The sequence below is a fragment of the Prionailurus viverrinus genome, chromosome A2, assembly GCF_022837055.1.
Source record: "Prionailurus viverrinus isolate Anna chromosome A2, UM_Priviv_1.0, whole genome shotgun sequence".
Classification (NCBI taxonomy): Eukaryota; Metazoa; Chordata; class Mammalia; order Carnivora; family Felidae; genus Prionailurus; species Prionailurus viverrinus.
The window spans coordinates 12,686,603-12,700,566 of NC_062562.1; the positions used below are offsets into that span (position 1 = coordinate 12,686,603).

A 13,964-nucleotide genomic window follows, 5' to 3' on the forward strand; every position below is an offset into this window, starting at 1 on the left:
ATTAATAATTGGGTACAGCTAAAATGCAAAATGGAAGGTTCCTGAAGCAATTGCTGGCTGGCATAAAACTAACCAACATATATTGAACAATGGCTTAGTTTGGGGATCCTGGAGCCAATTCTAAAACCACCACTAGAAGAATGTGAGGAATCCAAGAAGTATTCCCAGAAGACTCCGTGGGCTCTAGGGAAGCGAGACAGAAAGCAGGCACCCTGCAGGGGTTGCCATGACAAGGAGGAAAATCGCACCAGGACGCAGGGTGGGGAAGCCACCACCAAACTAGACCCGCTGTGAGAAACATCCCCTAGATGCTGGGCCCTGGCCTAGCACATGGTAATATGTCACCGAAGCCTGGGGACAGCCCCATGAGCTATTTATTCCCTTTACAGATGGGAAAACGAAGCCACCTGCCTGTCACATAGCCAGAAGGCACCCAGGGCTGTGAGGGAGCCAGCAGGGACAGCAGTGGGGTCCAGAATCAGGGTTGAAGGCCAAATAATGGGTGGAGGGGCCCAGATGTCTCCTCACAAATAGAGGGTTCTGCCTTTTACCTCTGCGGTCTTAGGCCAGGGCCTTAATGGGGCTAAGCTTCAATTTCCTCCTGTATAAAACGGGACTAAAACCGTATCTAACCCCAGGCTATCTCGAGAATCAACGAGATGGTGCCTGGGAAGGGCATTTCCTGAAGAAAGGCTTGGCAAAGGGGCCTCCTGCGTGGGCACGTTGAGGTCTTTGTGGTCTGGAATTGAGGGTGGGGGGGTGGGGGGGTGGGGAGAGGGGGTGGTGGCTAGCGACCAATGGTGAATAACCAGAAGGTAGATACCAGCTGGGCGTTCAGGGCCTCAGACGCCGGGCTGAAGAACAGGGCTTCACCGCAGGAAGGTAGGGAGCCACGGCGGGTCTGTGAGCAAGGTAGGAAAGGTATCGGAGCTGCGTGTGGCAAGCTCTCCTGGGGACCTGCAGAGGGATGGCCGGTGGACCAGAGAGGAAATAACACTCCGGAGCTGAGAGGACCGCTTCGATCCTCTGACAAAGGGAATATGGTAATAGCCTTTGTTCCCTAGCACGGAAAAGCCCCTTCTTTCTCCGGCCCCGCCCCCGCGGAATCCCGGGCCCGCGCTTGCGCGCGGGCAGCAGGGAATCCCCGACTCGGCTGCGGTGCGCGGGAGGGGGCGTGAGACGGGAGTTCCGTGCTCTCCCAGCCCTCCCCGCGCGCGTTGCCGGGACAACCGGGCGGGGCTGTGGGGACGCCGGGTGCTCACTGCGCCTGCGCGGGGGTGCTCGCTTCACGCGCTAGGGCTTTCCCGTCGAGCGCTGGTCCGGGAGGGAAAGCCTCGCCCTGCGCGCATGCGTCGATCCCCGACCGACCCCCGCCCTGTGGGCAAGGGAATCCTCGCACGCCGCAGTGCGCACTGGGGGAGGGGTGGGGAAACCGGCTCAAACCAGAGTGGGGTTTGCTGAGGAGGTGGCGGGGGAGGGAGAGAGAGTGGGGTCTTCCGGAGGTTCCCGCTCCGGCCCTCGCCGTCGCCTTGGCAACCGGGCGCGCGGGCCGCAGGGAGGGGTGCGGCGGCCTCAGGGAAGCCGGGCGGCTCTGCGCCTGCGTGGAGCGCGGCGCCGGTGGCCGGGGTTCCCCCTTGCGCGCCCCGGGGATTGACCGGGGAGGGTTCGCAGAAGAGAGGAGAGGGTGGGTGCCCGGGGAGGAGGTTAGCGCGGAGAGAGGGGCCGTGGAAGGGGGGGGGGGGAAATGGTGGAGGGACGAGGAGGAAGGGTGGGTGCCAGAGAAGGTGGGGGAAACGCGAAGGGCTGGGGAAGATGGGGAGAGGGGTGCAGGAGGAGTAGGAGGAGTCGGAGGATGGGGTAATGAGGGAGGGCGTGGAAGGAGGGGGACAACAAAGGAAGAGAGAGGAGGGGAGGGGGAAACTTGAGGAGCTGTTAAGGGACGTGGACAGCGTGTGGGGGACAAAGGAAAGCCTAGGAAGGGAACATGTGCGGCGCCGGCGACAGCGTGATGGACTGGGAGAGGACGGACACTTCCAGGGCCCCTTCTCCTCCTCCTCCGCACAAACCCCAGGTTTGCTTGGCCAGAAGAGTTTCCAGGTTTAGAAAAAGAAAACTACGTCGCCCAGTAAAACTTGACTTGCAGATAAACAACGAATACTTTTTATTTTTACAAGTATGTCCCATTCCGTGTCCTGTATTTTATGTGGCAGCCCTAATTGTGCATGGTCAGGCACCCCCCCCCCCCCCCTTACTGTCTTCCCCCACATTCCGGCCTGTCCTTTGAGACTTTCTGAAACCTCTCGGATGATGCCTTTGTCTCTTGCCTGGCTGGTTCCCCTGGTCCTGCATGCCAGGTCCCCCCACTTCCCATGCCAGTTCCCACCCTTCTGGCCTTGAACACCAGCCTGAGGTGTAGTCTGGGCCGGGCAGTGAAACGTGCAAAGACAGGGCACTCACCCATCCCGAGGCTTTCTCCTTAAGCACCCACAAGCCCCCCCCCCCCCCCCCCAAGTCCATGGCTGTGGGCCTGGCCCTGCTGACACCACATGTCCCTGCTCATCCCCAGCCCATCACCTTTTCCCAGAACCCACAAGGCTCTGTATTCTCAGGGACCCCAGGAATCCCCCCCCCCTCTCCGAATTCAACCCTCAATCTCTGGGCATATAAATATATAGATAGTAGTTGCTCAAAGCTTTCAAGGTAAATTTATGGAGGAAAGTATGGGGGGGGGTGTTTGATTTCTCAACACTGGCAGCTGCGTTTTCTGTCCCATGGGGGGCACATACCCTCTCTGAGCTTTTATATCCTCCAACAAAGAGATTTTCCCTTTATCCTCCCCTTGGTTTCAAAAAGTGTAAGCTAATGAAACATGGAAAAGCTAATAACAAAGGAAAGGTCACTCCGCTCCCCTCAGTCACTGCTGAGGTCACTGCTGCGGAAAGGTCACTGCTCCCAGTGCCCCCTCCTCCCCTCAGCCTTTGCTCTTTATACTTACTTGCCATCTGAGCAGACACGCCTCCGAGCTGGCTTCTCAACCGGGCTGGAACTCCGTCCCTGTGGACCATAACCATCATGGTATTCTGGAAACGGGCTAAGCCATCCCTGGTGGGGAACATTTGGGGGCCTGTGGTTTTTAGTGTCCCTGTGCAAGGTGACACCCCTACGGGAGCAGATGATGGATCTTTTGTGCCACGTCCCAGGGGTGCTTTCCAGAGTGGCTAGCTGGGGCAGTGGTGCTATCTCTGTCTCTGGAGCTGGGTAGCTCCTGGGGAGGTGCTGGGTCAGAGTTGGCCCAGCCGTCATCAGCCAAGCCCAAGTTGCCGAGAACCCCCCCATTCCCTGGGGGAGGCAGAAGGTGAACAAGTAACACGGCACACCAGGAATGGAAGACCTGAAACTAGAGGGATGTTCCCAGAGCAGGAGGTGACTTTGAACCCGGCTCTGAAAGACAATAGGGGGTGAGGGAAGGGTGATCTTGGCAGAAAGAAGGGCGGATGCAAATCCCCTGAGGCTGGACACATTAACACAGAGGTTGAGTCAGGCCAGAGTGTGGTGGGTGGTCTAGGGAGACAGCCCTAGTGCTGGGACAAAAGGGAGTGGGAGCCGCAGCTCTCAGGACTTGGAAGAGGGGGAGAGTTCAAGGAGGAAGGTGCTAGTTCTGTGGACAGAGCCATGATCAGTCACATAGCTGAGTATGGAATTCTGTAGTTGCATCACGGGGAAGGGACGAGGGAGGCCATGGGTGCGAGGCCAGGAGCAGTGGGAGGGGCCTTCTGGGGGCTCCGCAGGGCAGATGTCCAGGTTCAAGGGTGGAGGACTCCCCCCTCCCCCCCGTGAAGCCACCCTGTCACTGCTGACTCTTGACCCTCCCTGTGTCCGACCAAGGTGCAGACCTCAGCCTTCCCCCCCCCCCCCCCCCCCGCCGGTGGAGAGTCATCCCCGCAGAGGTACTGGGTGGGACCCCTCATCGGTGGAGTCCCGGCGGTTCCCCCCAGCCCTCCCTCAATCTGCCTCCACAATGAATACCCTAGAGGTCCCCCGCCCCTTTGTTCTCTTTCCCTACACACACGGTCACGGTCACGCTGGCGGCTCCTTCTGAGAGCATCTCACACACAATGGGGGGGGGGCGGTGCGCTCCCTATCGCCCCCCACTCCATCCACCCCCGCGGCCCCGCCCGCACCGCGGAATCCCGGCCTCCGGGACCCCACCCGGGGAGTGCATTACCTTTCCAAGGGAGGCGCCCGGCGGCGTGGGGGGGCGGGGGGGAGGAGAGTTGGAGAGGGAGGGCTATTTTTAGAATGAATGGAAGAAAAGAGGGGGGAAAAAAACAACCAAAAAGAAAAAGGATGGAGGCTCATGGAAGCTTCCTGGCTCCCAAGAGGAAACCCCCCTCATCCCAGGCCACGGCGGAAGGTGGGTGGGGGTTCGGAGACTGGGTGGGTGGGGCTGCGGGGGGCAGGGGGCCGAGAGGGAGAACACGGTGGTCTGGGAGGGCACCATTCTTCCTGGGGTGGGGGGGTGGGGCGGAATTGGATAACAGCAAAATACAGCCGGCAGCCCCAAAGACCTCGGAGAGCTGGAGGGACCCCAGAAGTGAATGCTGTCCAGTCGCAAGAAAGAAATAGGCTGAGAGAGGGGCCTGAACAGGGCCAAGGTCACAGGAGGGGCTGAGCCCTGCGCAGCGCCCCCTCTGCCATCCCCTAGTGACCCTAACCCCGGGAGCCGCATTCTTCTAATTTGGCAGAGTGACCTTCACAAACAATCTCGCGGCCCAGGGCCCGGCTGTTCACGTTCAGCGGGGTCCCTGAATCGTGCGGTGAGAAGAGGGACGTCACAGCCCAACAATGACATTAGAGAAGTTTTCTGTGGTTTGTTTCATGGCCACCCGAGGTACCCCTCCCTCACTGGGACCTTCCAGCCCCAGCAACGTCACCAGCTGCCTGAAGCCTCCGGGTCCCCCCCCCCCCCCCGGACCTCCCGGGCCCCAGAGCCCGCTCAAGGTGGGGGGCTGAATTGCCTCCCTTTCTCTCCGCGGCTCCATTCCTAACCCGGACGCCAGGAAGCGACCCCCCAGAGACAGGCGGGCAGCCGCATTTCTATGCTGCTGGGGCGCTGGGCCCTGGCCAGGGGCGCCCCAACTCTGGGTCTCAGTTTCCCCATCTGTAAAATGAACGTGATGGGCCAGCGGCGGCGGAGGGTCCTCCCAGCTCTTTGAGCGTTCTTGGAGATTGGCTGTTCCACTCCTGCGGGGAGGGGGATTCCCTCCCCACCCTTTCTGGAAAAGCAGAGCGGGAGAGGGGGGGTCGCACGGTGGCCGCCGCAGTCTGCCTCTCTCGCTCCACCGGGTAGGCGCCCCTCCCGGGGAGGCGGGGCGGGGCCCAGGTCGGCGGGGAGGGGGTCAGCTCTGCGGCGGCGCGCGCACACCCTCCCGGCTCACACGCCCTTGCCCGGCCGTGCACTTGTCTTCGCGCTCGGGCCAGGCGCTGGGGCTCCGGCGGCGGCGGCCGTCTCTGGCCGGTGAGTAGGCACTAGTGGGGCATTGGGGTGGGGGCGCTGACAGGGCGGAGGGCCCAGCGGCGCTCCCCTTCTCCTTGGTGGGCGTTTCGGTCAGGGTTTGCCCCGACTCCCGGAATTCAAAGGGGGGAGGTGCGGGAGGGAGGGGAACCCCTTCCATCTCCGCCCCCCCCTCCCCAATTCCAAGCCTCGAGTCACTCCAGACGCCCCCCGCCCCAGCATCCCCCTGGGAGGAGGGGGGCTTCCGCTCCCGGAATTTGGAATGCGGAGACGTCCTCCCACAGAGGAGGAGACCAGGGGACCCTCAGGCGCTAGCTGGGGGTGGGGGTGGGGGGCGGTAGTGGCTCCATTGCTCCCTTCCCCTGCCTTCCCCCTCAGTCCTTCCCCCTCTCACGGAGTGTGGTGGGGATTCCCCCGGCTGGCCCACTGCAGAGTGGAAGGGAACCCCCCACTCCCCCGCACCTGCCAGCCTACTGTGCGTGGGAGCTCCTCCTCTGCTCTCTTCCCTAAGCTCCACCTCCCCCCGCCCCCACCCCACTGACTGGGAAAGGGGCCGAGGCCCAGAGAGGGTGAGCACTTACCCAAGGTCACCCAGCTGGGCAGAGGCAGAGCTGTGTTTGTGGTGGACTCAGATTCTGGAACCCCAGAACTCAGCTGATGGTGTGGGCTCCAGGGTCCCCTCTGCTTCCTGCGTTTAACTGTCAGGGTGGGGCTTGAGGGCCCTGTCTGGAACTGGGTAGGGGGAGTACCACACTCTCTCCAAGTCTCTCCACACTGCTGGAGGCCCAGACAGGACTGAGTGGATGAGCCCCCTAACTGGCTCCCTCCTCCGGGTTCCCGGGTCTCATGTCCCTCCTAGTCCTTCTTCCCCCAGCCTCCTCAAGCTGCCTTAGACCTCAAAGGAAGTCTGGCTGGTGAAGGGGAGAAGGGGGGAGGGAGGGCAAGGGGTCCTTCCAGAGCTGGTAGAGTGATCACTCTGACGCACCGACCCACTGGGTGACCTTGGACAATCTCCCTGTTCTCCCAGAGCCAGAGTCAGATCCAAAGCCCCCCCTGACTAGAACAGGCAGCCCCTGACTCGTCCAGGTGGCCACTGGCCCCACTCCAGATCCCCAGCAAGAGGAAGGGCAGCTGGGACGTCCATCTCAGCCCATGTTTCCCCTTCGGTTCCATCCTGGGGTCGTGCTCCCTCACCCCTCTCCGCCATGGGGCTGCCCTGGGTCCCCTTTCGCCCCCTCCTCCAGAGTGGGGCCTGGGTTCCATGGGTACCATGGGGCTTTCCCAACAGCCCAGTACAGAGTGAATTCCTTGAGGGAGTTACCCCAGGGCAGCTGCAGACAGGGTGAGGATCAGGGGGTGGCCAAGAATACAGCTGGCTGAGCCAGGGATCCCTACCTCCTTCACCCTTACAGCAGCCTCATCCACCTAGATCTCCCTGTGGTGAAGGAATTGGGGGGGACCTAGGAGCAGGACAGGGAACAGCATGGGGAAAGGCAGGTAGAGCCCTTAGTGTGCAGTGTCCAGTGGATGGAAGCGGGGCTTCCAGGGAGAGGGCCTGGTGTGGGGTACTGATCTTAAACTGATCTTAAACTTCCTTCATGCTCACAGGGTAATTCGGCTAGTTAGAAGACAGGTCTACTCTAAAAACCATTGCAGTGTGTGAGGTACCTACACACCACCCTCCTGGGGCCCTGCCTCTACCCCTTACTGGTGTCTGGTCCTTACAGGTCAAGGGGAGAAGAAAGGCAGTTCAGCCCCCTGCCAGCCAGGTGGTAATCCAGCAGGACTGAAGGGGACAGGCCCTTTGGTGGTGGCTCATCCGGGAGACCCCTGCACACCAGGGTGAGTGAATCCAGGTCTGGGTCATATTTGGGAGTAAGGGTGGCCCGGGAGCTACGTGGACAATCCGGCGACGTAAGAAAAAAGCGCCAACCTCTGACATCAGACTAACAGTACAATAACCACCACCACAACAGCTGCGCTTTCGAGAGCCCCCAGAGAGTCACTGCCCATTTTCTCCCGTCGCTGGTGGTGGGGAACCCGCTCTGTGTCACACAGCCAGAAGGGAGGAGATGAGCCAGGTTGGAAGGTCCCCCACCCCTGGTCCGCCACCCAGATTCTGTGGTCTCGCTCCGGGAGACAGCTTTTAGGGAGTAGCTCCTTTCCTCCTGTCCCCTGCAAACATTGGCTGACATTTCAGGGTCAGCAATGACCTGCCAATGGGGGCGGGGTATGGGGAAAATGGAGACAAGGGTTCTAAATACGTATGGTCTGTTTAATCAGTCAGGAAACACCGAATAGGTACTGTGTGCCCTGGGCTGGGTGCTGGGGACACGGCAGGGGCTGAGGAAGGCCCAGATCAGCCCTTGAGACATACTGGGAGGGAAATAGAACACAGTGATCCTTTTTTTTTTTTTTTTAAGTTTATTCATTTATTTTGAGAGAGAGAGAGAGAGAGAGAGAGAGAGAGAGAGAGAATGAATGAGTGGGGGAAGGGCAGAGAAAGAGGGAGAGAATCTCAAGCAGGCTCCTTGCTGTCAGCTCAGAGCCCAGTGCGGGGCTTGATCTCACGAACTGTGTGTGGAATCATGGCCTGAGCCAAAATCGAGCTGGGTGCTCAACCGACTGAGCCATCCCCCCTTGCAATGATGTATGAGAGAACGACTCGGGGAGAGGGAGGCTCCTGGAGGAGGGACAGAAGGCGGGAGGAGGAGCCAGCCAGGTGGCAGTTGGGAGAACGGCATACTTGGCAGCAGGGACAGCAAGTGCAAGGGTCCTGAGGCAGAAACGAGGTTGGCACGTTTGAGGAACAGTGAGGAGGCTGCTGTGACTGGAACAGAATGAGCGAGGGGGAGAGAGGAGGAAGAGGAAGACCGAGGGATCTGCAGGCAGGGGCTGAGGTCAAGAAATAGACTGCAGAGCCGTGGGGAACCATGGAGGGTGTGTGAGCAGAGAGGGACAGGGTCTGGTTTATGATTTTCAAAAGCCTCTGTGACTACTGTGGAGAGCAGGGACTGGTGGGGCAGGAGTGGAAGCGGCAGAAGGCCGGAGGGGAGCCCAGGAGGCAACTGGGTAGAGTGAGCTCCACCAGGACTGGATAGAGGCAGAGACGAAGGGAAGTGGGCAGACTCTGGGACTAAGCTGGGCGTGGAGGATGGACTGTGTGTGGCCAGTTTTCTGCCCAATGCTGAGGAACCACAGGGAGGAGGGAGAGATTTGTTGTGCTCTGGGAAATCTGGGAAGGCATCCTGGAAGAGGTGTTCTTCTTGCTCTTTGAGCTGGGTCTGGTCGGGCAAGTAGGTCTTTGCTGGTGTCCAACTGGAGTTGTGCTGAGGGTCAAATTGTACAGATGCCACGAGGGCCATGGGGAGCCACTGAGCATTCAGAATTAGAAGCAACATAATGAGATTTTAGCAAGGAAGTATCCCTCGGGGGCGCCTGGCAGAGACTGGACGGGAGCCAGAGAAGTCAGGCAGGCACTTGAAATGGTTCAGATCCCCATCAGGCTAGTAGCAACTGGGAGCACCCAGTGAGCGCTTGCTGTGTGCCTAGCACATCTGAGGGGGATTGGATCCCCAGCCCCTCTCACTGCCCTCGGAGGGCCCCACTGCCCCGCTGAAGAAACTGAAGCTCAAAGAGGGATGTGCCTTGCCTGTGACCACTGTATGACTTTCCAGGGGCTGTAGTAATAAATGACTACGACCTGAGAACAACAGAAATGTCGCGTCTCACGGTCCTGGAGGCCAGAGCCTGAGATCCAGGCATCGGCAGGGCCACATTCCCTCTGGAGGGTCTAGGGGAGGATCCTTCTTTTTGTCTCTTCCCCTTCCTGGGGGGGCTTCACGTGTCCCTTGGCTTATGGCCACATCACTCCAGTCCCTGTATCTGTCTTCACGTGGCCGTCTGAGAAGGACGCTGGTCATTGGGTTAAGGCCCGCCCGCGTCTAGTATGACCTCACGTTAATTTCACTGTGTCTGCAAAGACCCTGTTTCCAAATAAGGTCACATTCTGAGGTCCTGGGTGGGCTGGAATTTGGGGGGGAATACTCTCCAAACTAGTATGGCCACAAGCAGAATGCCCTACTGCAGTCATGCCTTTGCCCCCAGGGCCTATGGTGAAGCAGTGGCCGCAGGGATGGGGACCAAGTGAATTTAGGGACAAGGATGCGCAGACCTGGGGTCCCATTGGATGTGAGGGTGGCCGGAAAGGAAGAGTTAGGCTGGAGCCTTCCAGCCTGAGTGTGAGAAGGGAGGGGACGCTGGTGCCTGGAATAGGGAGGCTGCCGCCAGCTGAATGGAGGAGACAGCCCCTGGGGTAGGGATGGGGGTGGGGGGAGGCAGCCGGGATCCCCTGGTGGGTGTGACAGGGGCTCCCAGGCCAGAGGCTGCTTTGTGGGGAGTCTGTGCTTCCGATAATGCTGCTTCCCTGCCTGCCTGTCACCCCCAGACTCCCAGCTCCTCCTCCAGAGGAAGGATTAGGTGGGCTGCCCATGGGGAGGACCAGGGGCTGCCAGGCTTAGCTCCTCTGTACCCCTCCCTGGCCTCATTTCCTCCGGGGACCATCTGCAAGGGTCAACTGTATTTACTTACTGTCTCAAGATCTGATTTTGCCTGCTGAAAACACGAGTTCAGGGGACTTTTTTTTTTTGTGTCTTCACCATGGTATCTCCACTTCGGGTCCATGCCTTGCATATGGGAGGCGCTCAAGAAACACTGATAGAATGAATGAAGCTTCTCTAAGTCCCCGAATCCCAGAGAGCCCAGGAATAAGCCCTCCGAGACATACACTCCAGCTCCCTTGGGCCTTCCTGTCCCCCTTCCTGCCCCTACAATTCACAGGACCCTAAGGGGCTTAACCCCCCATGACTCCCAGTCTGCTGAGGCCTCGCGCACTCAACCCTGCAGGTGGAACCCCTGCCAGCCTCTGGCTTGCCCCATCCCTTTGCCCCTTCCCTCCAGCCACACAGGTCTCCCTTCCCTTCCTCAAACATTGCCCACCTCAACGTCTTGACCCCTGCAGCGTTCTCTACCCGATGCACCCTTCTAGCTCTTCGAGGGCCTGCTCCTTGACCCCTTTTGAATGTCCCCCCTTCCGGGAGGCCTCCCGTGACCACCTCAAAGTCTCCCCATCCCCATTCCTATTTTTCTCAACTTCATTGGATCTTTTCCTAATACTTTTGTGTATCTAGAATTCTTACTGGTCCCTTTATTTGGAGAGGGTTGTGCCTAGCGTTCTAGAAATGCAGCGCCACGAAGGACGGGTTTGTATCTCTGCTTCTGCATTCCCAGCAACAGACTCAGAAAAGGGGCTTGGTGAATGAATGAATGAATGAATATGTGAGTGAATGAATGAATGAGCTAATGAGTGAATACATTCCCCACTCTGTCATCTCCACACTTATGGGGGACTCAGGGTCTAGCCTCCTTCTGGGCAGCTATCTGTTAGACCCAGGATGGGTCTGAGATTTCTGTGGATGCACACCTGCGGGCTTGAGTCCTTCCCTACTCAGGCAGCCTGTGGGTCCCTCAGCCCCTGGGAGACCTCTCCCAGGTCTCTGGCATCCGGACCTAGACTTGTGGCCCAGCCCTCAGGCTCCTGGAAGAGGGGCTTCCTGTTCAGCCACCACCCCAACCCCTGCCTGTTTGATCGGCCATTTCCTGGGAGTGTGAGTCCTGGGGCATCCCAACTGACAGGTTCGTTTGGAGGCTCCTCAGTTCTCTTCCAGCCAGCCATGGGCTGATAAGAGGCTCCATCTGGAATGGAATCTCAGGTGATGCCCACCCACAGCCCCACCTCCATCCACCCCTGACCCCTAGCCACCTCTGCCAGCCTCGTCTCTGAGGGGTGAGGTTCAAGCAGGCAGCAGGGCAGACACGGGTGGATGGTGATCGTTCACCAGGCCCCCCCATTCTAAGTTCAGCCCCTTCAAGGGGGTCTCTGACCCCTCAGGGCAGATGAGCGCAAAGGGGAAGGAAGGATCTTTCCAGAGAGAGAAGGTGGGTATAGAGCCTGCAGGGCCTGTTCAGGGTGGGAGGCCTGGCAGAGCCTCCAGGGTCTGTGGCTCGTGCTTTTGTGAGTATCTGGATGTTGACATATTGGACTTGAATTCAAAAAGCATCAGATGCCGCAAGGACCCCACAGAAGTCTGCACAGGCTGGAGTCAGCCGGTGGGCACGGTGTGAATGCTTCTTACGGGGCAGGGACCCGCACAGGGGCAGGCTCTGTTGTCAGGGGCTGGGGCACTGAATGCCATACAGGGATGTGTGCCTGGTCCTGAGGGAGATGTGGGTGGCTTCATCACGACTGTGCTTTAGAAAGAGCCCCCAGCAGGCCATGCAGGCCTGGGGTGGGGGCCTGGTGAGTGGATGGGGGGATGGAGAGGGGATGGCTGCTCTTCGAGCATGGCTGAGAATGCATCCATTTAGGGTCCCCTCTCCTGGCATCCCTGTGGACATGGGAGGGCATGAGTGGTCCCCAGGCCTCCTCTGCCACCACAGCCAGGCCTTCTCCAGGGTGTCCCCAAGAGGCTGGGATGAGAAACCGAAGTCCTGTCCGCAGACCCCAGGCCATCACCTGGCTCTGCTCAGCCTCATCACTGGCCCATGAGGCCACCCCCTGCCCAGGCAGCCGTCTGCTCATTCATTCATGCGGCCCAGCTATTTTCTGGACACCACAGAGGAAACAGATCAGCTGCCCGCAGACAGTGACGAGCAATCAGATGTCCTGACCCTGTCCCAAGCTCAGAGCTAGGAAGAAAACACTGGGAGAGAGATGGTGTGTGTGTGTGTGTGTGTGTGTGTGTGTGTGTCAAAGCTGGACGCAGTCGCCCCCAGCCAGGCTGGGACAGGGTGAGGCCTAGGTAGTTAGGAGGCCTGGGGGAGGAGGAGGAAAGGGCTCCCCACCTCCCTGTCCCCAAGGCTGAATGAATGAGTCGCCCAAGCACGCCCTCTGTGCCAGAAAGGAGCTTGGTTTTGGACAGCCCCAAAGCAGGCTGCTGCTGGCCTGTCTTCCTGGCATTGGTGATAAGGGTTAGAAATGGGGGTGGGGGCTCAGTCCCGAAGATGGTGGCCTTGAACCTATGGCCCTAGCAGGCACCCCCTCAGCTCCTGGAAGCCCCCACGTCGGGGTCCTAGGCACCCTCCACGTGGCAACATCCTGCAAGCAGGACATCTGAGGAGGTAGTTTCAGGACGGAGGTGTCCAGTCGCTTTGCAAAGTTATCCCCTCAGCAAATGCGTGTATTTGAGGGGTTGAAGGAGGGTTGGAGTTTGAAGACCCGATTTTAGAAAGGGGGCGGCTAGGAGTTCTCGAGACCTGTCGGGGACCGGAGTTGTCGCTTCGCTAAGTAAGGTCCCCTCCATTGCGCCCAGCCAGAGAGCGAGTTTGGGGACCAGCTGAGCGCTGGGGGCCGAAGGGGGCTCCCGGGAATGTGGGATCTTTAAATGTAGGCGGAGCTTGCGGGGTCGCCGGGGGCGGTGCCAACCCGGGCTCGACCAATCGGCGGCGCCGTCCGCGTCGCACCGCCCCCTCCTCTCCCGGCCCGGGCGGGCGCTCGCCCCCGGCCGGGCCCGTGGACAGGGCGGCGGGGGATGCACCCGCCGCCGCCCCCGGCCCGGCCGCCTCCGGGCCCCACGCCCGCCGGCTGCTGCCCGCCCCGTCCGCGGCCCCGGGCCCGGCCCCCACGCGAGGGTCTGCGGCCGCGCGGGACCCTCTCCCCTCCAGCTTCTTCTGCCCACGGGAGCCGAGCCCTGCAGGTACCGGGTGGGACGGACCGGAGAGCCCAAAGAGGGAGGCACGTCCTGGAGGGGGGACGCGGTTTGGGACAGGGGCCAGGACGGAGGGTCTCCGAAGGATCCGGAACCCAGGGGACACGGAGAGGAAGGGAATGTGTGTCTGTGCACTGCCTGAGCGAGTGGAGATTCGCGGACCCCCAATCCCGGAGGGGGAAGGTACTGGGTTCACTTTGGCCGGGGTAGAGCAGTGAGTCTCTAAACTCCATAGATACGGTGGGGGGGGCTCTTGGGGTGAAGGCAGTGACCTGGGACTTATTTGGGAACGGGAAGGAGGAGACCCTCACCACTGGCTCCCAGATACTGCCGTTAGGGTCGCCCTAATGCAGGGGCCAAGGAGCTAGGTCTCTCAGCTGTCCCCGGACAGAGGTTCGGGTACCCTACACAGGGCACTGCCTTGGCTGTCCTGGAGGGCAGGCTGCAGATGTGAGTGCTGGAGGCTGGGAGCCAAATGGGAGCCGCTGATGGAGAGGGGTCAGCGTGGAGGGCGCTGGTGGAGGCAGCCCCGCGGAGGGCAGAGCAGGCTAATTGCACCCTGCTGAGCGCTGGCAGGTTCCTGACTCGTGGTGATGGGGGTGGGGGTGGGGGTGGGGGGGGTGCCCACCCAAGGGAATTGGGCAGTCCGCCTGCCTTACCGTACCCACTCCTGGGCAGCCCAG

At 60.3% G+C, this 13,964-nt stretch overlaps 1 protein-coding gene across 3 annotated transcripts in view; it reads left to right on the top strand.

Annotated features, from left to right (window-relative positions):
• The first annotated feature begins 5,430 nt into the window (after positions 1-5,430).
• Positions 5,431-13,964, top strand: part of KCNN1 (potassium calcium-activated channel subfamily N member 1) — a 30,594-nt gene continuing 22,060 nt past the window's right edge. Inside the window, exons 1-2 of one of the 3 annotated variants that reach the window (XM_047851031.1) lie at positions 5,431-5,518; positions 7,243-7,357. The gene's annotated coding sequence lies outside the window, so the exon portion shown is untranslated. Of the gene's footprint in view, positions 5,519-7,242; positions 7,358-13,133; positions 13,270-13,964 lie in introns of those variants that run through there. The other 2 variants (XM_047851030.1, XM_047851033.1) reach the window with 2 other exon arrangements.